This window comes from Myotis brandtii, unplaced genomic scaffold (genome assembly GCF_000412655.1).
Source record: "Myotis brandtii unplaced genomic scaffold, ASM41265v1 scaffold521, whole genome shotgun sequence".
Lineage (NCBI taxonomy): Eukaryota > Metazoa > Chordata > Mammalia > Chiroptera > Vespertilionidae > Myotis > Myotis brandtii.
In genome coordinates, this window is record NW_005369870.1 from 7,698 (window position 1) to 15,690 (window position 7,993).

Sequence of the window (7,993 nt, forward strand, 5' to 3'; positions counted from 1 at the left end):
GCATGAGGCCAAGTGAGAAGCAAAATACAGACCTGCAGGGATTGTTGAGTTTTAACAGTTCATTGTATATTTTGCATGACAGTCCTTTATCAGATATATCTTCTGTAAATATTTTCTCCCAGTCGATAGCTTGTCTGTCATTCTCTTGACAATGACTTTTGCAAACAGAAATCGTTATTTTAATGAAATCCAATTTATCATGTGCCTTTGGTGTTGTATCTAACAAATCATCATCAAACCCAAGGTCATCTGAATTTTCTCCTATGTTATCCTCTAGAGAGTTTCATAGTTTTGTGTGACACATTTAGGTCCGTGGTCCATTTCAGTTTATTTTTGTGAAGAATGCATAGTGTGTATCTAGATAACTTTTTTTTTTGCCTGCAGATTTGTAGTTCTTTCAGCACCCCATTTGTTGAAAAGACTACCTCTGCTCCATGATTGCCTCTGCTCCTTTGACAAAGATCAGTTGCCTATATTTATGGAGGTCTATTTCTGGGATCTCTATTCTGTTCCATTGATCTATTTGTCTATTCTTCCACCAATGGTTTACTGTCTTAATTATTATAGCTTTATAGTAATTCTTGAAATTTCACAGTGTCAGTCCTCTGACTGTGTTCTTTTCATTTATTTTGTATTGGCTATTATGGATCTTTTGCTTCTCCATATAAACTTTAGAATCCGTTTTCTTTATATCCAGAAAACAATTTGTTGAGATTTTGATTGGGATTGGATTGAATCTATACATCAAGTTGGGAAAAATTCACATCTGGACAATATTGAATCTTCCTATGCATTAACATGGAATATTTTTTCATTTGTTAGTTCTTTGATTTCTCTTACCAGAATTTTGAAGTTTCCTCCTATAAATATTGAACATATTTTGTTAGATATATAACTATGTATTTCATTTTGGAGGATGCTGATGTAAATGGTATTGTGTTTTTTATTTCAAATTCCACTTGCTCATTGCTGGTGTATAGGAAAGCAATTGATGTTTGTATATGAGCCTTGTATCCTGCAACCTTGCTAAAATCACAGATTGGTTCAGAAATTTTTTTTGGTCAATTCTTTTATTTTTTCCCATATAGATAATCATGTTATCTATGAACAAAAACAGTTTTTATTTCATCCTTCTTAGTCTGTATACCTTTATTTCCTTTCCTGTCTTACTGTATTTTTAGAACTTCCTGTAGAATGTTGAAAAGGAATGATGAGAGGGGACATCCTTGCCTTGCACCTGATCTTTTTGGAGTTTCTCACCGTTAAGTATGTTTGCTGTAGGGTATTTGTAGATGTTATTTATGAAGATGGAGTTGCACTCTATGCACTCTATTTGTAGTTTTCTAAGAGCTCTTATCATGAATGGGTATTGGGTTTTGTCAAATGCTTTTCATGTATCTGCCGATATAATCTTGTGGGGTTTTTTTGTTTAGTTTGTTGATGTGATGGATGACATTAACTGATTTTCAAATGTTGACCTACTCTCACAAACTTGAGATAAATCCCACTTAGTCATGGTACGTAATGCTTTTTATACATTATTGGATTCAATTTGCTGTTTTGTTGAGAGACTTTTTGCATGTATGTTCATAAGAAATATTGGTGTGTCGTTTTTAAAAAATGTCTTTGTATGATTTGAGTATTAGGGTAATGCTGGTCTCACAGAATGAGTTAGAAAGTATTTGCTCTGTTTCTGTCTGTTTAAGGAGATTGTGGAGTGATGATATATTTTCTTCCTTTAAATGTTTGGTAGAATTCACCAGTGAACCCATCATGGCTGGATGCTTCCTGTTTTGTAAGATTATTAATTATTAATTCAATTAATTAATAGGGCTATATTGATAGCCCTATTCAGGTTGCCTATTCATTTGCATTATTTTTGTTTATTATGGAAGTGAATTTTATTTCTCTAAAAAACACCAGTTCATAGATTTATTATCTATGAATTGAAGCAATCAAGGGGCTCCAATTAGAGCATTAAACTATCGGTAGAACTGAAGAACATGATTTTTAAGTTTAATAATAGAACAGATGTACTCAGTTGGTTGGAGTGTCATCCCATACACCAAAAGATTGCAGGTTCGATTCCCAGTCAGGGCACATACCTAGATTGGGGGTTTGATCTCTGGTTGGGGCACATATGGAGGCAACTGATCAATGTTATTCTCTCTCTCTCTCTCTCTCTCTCTCTCCTCCCTCTCTCTAAAAAAAGTCAATAAACATTTGCTTTGCGGAAGATTTTTTAAAAAAAAAAAAGGAAAAGAAAAAGAGTATGCAACTGTTGAGAAGTGAACAGAGGCCTGGAAAAACAAGCAGAAAAGAAATCTCTCAAAACAGCAAAGACTTAAAGACAGATATCATAAAAGCAAATATAAGAGAACTAGAAGTTGTAGTGTAGAAATAAATAGAAATTTCAGAAGGAGAAAAAGCAATAGAGGGAGGAGAGGCAATGGTTAAACAAATAGGTAAAGAAAATATTACAGAGCTAAAGAAACACTGAATCTTTAGATAGAAAGCATTCTTTGAGTTCCAAGGAAGGATTCACTAAAAGGTGAACACCAGACAGAGTCCAGTAAAGTTACCTAATTCTAAGGATATGACAAAGTTCTAAAATCTGGTAGGCAGTAAAAACAAGTTATTGAAACAGAAAAAGAATCAGACTGGCTTTAGATTTCTATATGCAACTCTGAAATCAGAAGATAGTAGGATAATATTCTCTGACAACTATCAGTGTGGGTTAAAAAGCAAAAACCAACCTCATGTTATTTAAAAACCCCACTTTAAACAATGCCATAGAAGTTGAAATTCAGAGGCTATTAAAAGGTACCATCAGCCCTGGCCAGGTAGCTCAGTTGGTTAGAGCATCGTCCAGATGAGCCAAGGTTGCAGGTCTGATCCCCAGTTAGGACACATACAAGAATCAACTAATGAACTAATGAATGCATAAATAAGTGGAACAACAAATCAATGTCTCTCTCTCTCTCTCTCTCTCTCTCTCTCTCTCTCTTTCTCTTCCCCCTTCCTCTCTCTCACTAAAACTAAAATAAATTTTTAAAAAGACACCATTACATAAATATAAACAAAAGAAGTCATGTCTGACAATATTAATATTGGACCAAATAGGACAAATAATTGAAATAAATAAATATTGATATGTCATAATAAAAGGCAAATTTTTAAAATAGGTATAACAACTTTAAACCATGTTTACTAATCAATGTAGTAACTATATATATAAAGCAAAACTCTTAAAACAATCTAATAAAAGTATAATTAAATAGGGGATCTTAATGTACCTTTTTCAGAATCAGACAAGTCTAGCAGACAAAATAACTAAATAAATAAATAGGAACAGAGGAATAGAATAGAAAACAAGCAAAAAGCTTGACCTAAGAGATGTATGGACTATTATATCTCATAATTACATTGTATTTTAGTGGGACATTTACAGAGGTTAATCTTGTCTTTGGTCCCAGAGAATATCTAGGATCTCTAAACCAACTCACAAAAACTGAGATTTTTATAGGCTACATTCCCTAATCATAATAACTTTTTAAAAAGGAATACATAATAGAAAGGTGATACCCCCCCAATCTTCTCTAATTACTGGAAAATTAAGAAACAACATTCTAGCTCTGGCCAGTTATCTCAGTGGTTAGAGTATCAGCCTGTACACCAAAGTGTCACCAGTTTGATTCCTGATCAAGGGCACGTACACAGTTGGGGTGAGTGTGGGAGGTAACCAATCAATGTGTCTCTCTAATGTTGATGTTTCTCTCTCTCTTTTTCCCCATCTCTTCCCTCCCTTGCACTCTGTCTGAAAATCAATGGAAAATATATCCTCAGGTACGGATTAGAACAAAAAAAGAGAATGACATTCTAAATAACCCTTCATCAGAATGTAAAAAGAACTGTAATTACAAAACCCTACAAAGCAATACTGCAGAAAACTTCATACCAAAACATATATAATACAGATCAGATGATTCCAGTTGATAATTTAGTCTTAAATTCTTTATTATTGTGAACATCCAGATCTGTAAAAATTTTTATTTGAGCCAAACTGATGACAATTGCCAGGAAGCAAAATCTCAATGCCCCTGAGATAGTTAAGAAGCCTCGTTGCTTCCACATCATTCTGGAGCTGGGAGCTATACCAAGGACATAGCTACTATTAGTGCAAATGTTGGCTATTTGATTGTTGGCCAATTGACAAGCCCAAGTTACCATGGAAGTTATGTCCAGCTCCGTAACTTCCCTGTTCATCTTTCAAAGATCCATCTATAAACCAAATTTAGTCAGCATTATCAATAAAAGTTTCCTGTAAACCATTCTTGGAACAAGAAGGTGGTCAGTAAGCAAAATACACTCATGGATGTCTTCATCCTGCAAAAAAGGTAGCAAACTTGTTGGGTTAAGACTGTTACATTGAGTTAAAGTAATATTAGGTGCATCAGGAAATCTAGATGCTAGAAATTGTCCTTTCTTCGAATAGTTTATATAGGGCAGGGGTGGGCAACCTTTTTGTGAGTGCGTGCCAAACCAGCAAAATCTCTGACTCAAAATTCTTCTGCGTGCCAACACTAAGTTTTTGAGAACATGTTACGCCTACTTGATATCTCTTAAGGTGTACATATGTGAAGAACCTTGAAGAAATAATAAAATTCATTCGAGCGACAAAAACTCAGTGTATGATGATAAAAAATACATTTATTTTTTAATGTATACATGTACACTGATAGTCCGACAGAAAACTTTATGACTCCATTTGATATTATCAGTGGGACTTTTGCTGCTGCATCACTGATGACAGAGATTTTACATCAGGTTTATATTTCGTGACCTTCAGAGATATGCACGAGCTACTACTTTCATCCGTCAGGCTACTCCTATTACGAGACTTAACAAAATTCATCACTGAGAACAAAGATTCACAAGCGTATGTGGATGAAACCAAAACACTGGTCAGATCTAGGAAGGCAGGGAGAGTTAAGGCAGAGGCATAGAAATTGCTCTTCCCCTCTCTCGTCAATCCATGTCTATGGTCTTTAAGATAACTTGTTATGTAAAATTATTTATTTATCTAAGATGCACCTACACTGAATTTATCTGAAAAATAAAAAAGTCGATATTAAGAAAAAAATTGTAAATGGAAGATTATAAGAGAGGGTTTCACGTGCCAGCAAAAGTTACTGGCGTGCCATGTTTGGCACGCGTGCCATGGGTTGCCCACCCCTGATATAGGGCCACCTATCTATAATAATAAAAACATGATATGCTAATTAGACCAGACATCCTTCTGTACATCCTTACAGGACGAAGCCAGGGCTGCAGCTGCCAAGCTGCGAGGGAGGGATCCAGGCAGTCGTGGCTGTGAAGGCCTACTCTTGAATGAATTTCGTGCATCGGGCCTCTAGTAACACCATAATTCTTACTATAAATGGTCACTTTTCTGTTTTCCTTTTTTACTCTGAGGAATTACATTCAATTTTCCGCACTGTGTAACTGCTAGTTCTGTAAGATTTTTCCTCTTAACATTGTTAATCTTCTTAAAATATCTTATTTTCTTGTATCCTCTTTTTTTTTGAGTTGTCTCTTATTTACAATTGTTGTAAAATAAATGGAAGTAAATATTGCTTGTCTAAGTAATGTCAAAGTTTTAATCAATGCACATTTAAGTTTGAAATACTCATAATCACTGATTTAAGTGCCAATACTTTTTAAAAGAGATTGCTTTATTATGATGTCATTTTATTATGACTGTTCACCTGAATATTCTATCTAGGCAGAGATGCAGTATGGCAAAAGATGAGTTACATTTAAGGCTCTTCCATTTTACCAGGAAATCAGTAGACTTCTTACGTTTTATTTTCTAGGACTATGTCACTGGGAATTTTTCAAAATTGGGAGTTTTGTGGTTGGGCAGATTACATTATTTTATGCTGAGAAATAAAAAAATAACAGGCAACTGGGAGAACATGCTACACACACACAGACACACGCACACACACACACACACACACACACATATACATAGCAGTAAGTTGTTAAAAAGCAATTGTGGAATAATTTTCTGAGTAAATAAGTAAGAGGAGTTAGGGTTCATATTAAAGTGAATGAATATGCATACTTGATCTGTGGTCTCAAATTGGTCATCTCTATACCATGCACAAATAAAAGAATGTGTTGATGTCTTTGAAATTAAGTCTCGAATTCATTCATTGCTGGTAATTGCTACTGTTTCATCTGATCCCTCCTCAAGGATGGCAGGCAGTAACACTAATGTGAATGCTTACAAACAAACATCTTATTGATCAGAGAGCCAAGTACTCAAATATTATCTGTGATATTTTCATGTTAAGCAAATACTCTCTTTGGCAATTACAGCCATGGGAGCATAAACAGACAGGAGGAGTGGGCCAGAGAGTTAATTTATTGAGATTCATGAAACTAACATTCTGAGAGTTTCACTATACTGTATCTTTTTAAGAATGATAACATTTTCAGATCAGTTTAATTTCAAAATAGGGTGATCCCTTTGGGGAGAATAAATAAAAAAACAAACAACAACAACAAAATATTAGGTGCAGAAAGCAAGAGCCAGTTGACTGACAGAAATGTTGAGTCTAATAAGAATTCAGTGGAGATTCAATAGAATGATGAACATAAACAATGGAGAGCCCATAACTATTTCTAAAAATAGTTTGCATAAAAATAAATAAAATAAAAAAATAAATAAAAAATAAAAGAAATGGTTATCATGTAAGGTGGGAGTCCTTTGGCTACTGAATCTAATTGCTGACTGTAATATCCTATAGGTCTATAATAATCTCAGTGTTTTGCATTAAAACTTCCAGAGTATTTCCTCTATTTTTATGTATGAAAAGTTAGTAGTTTATAATTAAGATGACCCAGAGCTAGAGCTTTAGATACTGGTAATTCTTTAGAGATTTTACAGCTTGCTTTCCTTCTGGGTCCCACTGAATTGGATCAGGTCAATTTGATACTCTAGTTTCTCTTCAGATCACATAAGTCCTTCCCCTTTTACTAAAGAAGACATATAGAAGCTGGGCCATAAATGAAAAATTTAGAATCCAATTCTGACAGTATCCACTCAGACATAGAAACCCACCAAGCTTTTGTTGTTATTCAGTTTTAGAAGAGGAAAGTATATTATTCCTCTGAGTCTTTCAGGGTTAATCAGTAGGCCATCTTTAGGTATGATATGACCACAGTGTTTTAATTGAGGCAAGCAAAATTGATGCTTATTCTTTGAGACCTTATGTCCTTCTATGGCTAGCTGTTGTAATGGGTACATTGTGGCCTCCTGGAAGTCTAATATGTCCTACATCATCAAAATAAAGCATCTACATATTGGATTAGAGCAGCCCTGGGCAAACTACGGCCCGCGGGCCGGATCCGGCCCGTTCAGCTGTTCTATCCATCCCGCGGAGCCGAAAGAGCCTAGGGTTCTCTTGCTCTCCCCTCCGCTCCTTCACCAGCAGCAGTGTTAACATGGCAACGTCGGGAAACACGGCCGCAGCTCCTTCTTCTGAGTGGGCGGATTTATATCCACCCATTCAGTAGAAGGAACAATCTCTCAGTCTTCCAGAGGCTCCTTGTAATTACCGTGGACGCGTCTCCCGACATCCCCCTGGGAATGCGTAGACATGTTATCGTGGTGATGTAGGGAGACATGCCCCTGGAGAGCACAGTATCAGAGCCTTTCTGAGGTAAGATTAAGATTAAGAGCTCTACTCAAACACAATTTTTTCCTGTCCCCACATTCTGTACATCACAATGACTTGTTAATAAAACAACAAAGACTTTCAGCTTTTAGGGCTTGTATCCACTGCAGTTTTTTTTTTTCCCACTGTGGACACGCGCAGCAGGGAAAAAGACACACAGAGGACATGTCACACTAGCCATGCTGCGGCTGCATTTTTTTGCTGATACGGATGCGGTATCAGTAACGCTACCGTGGCCACTAACC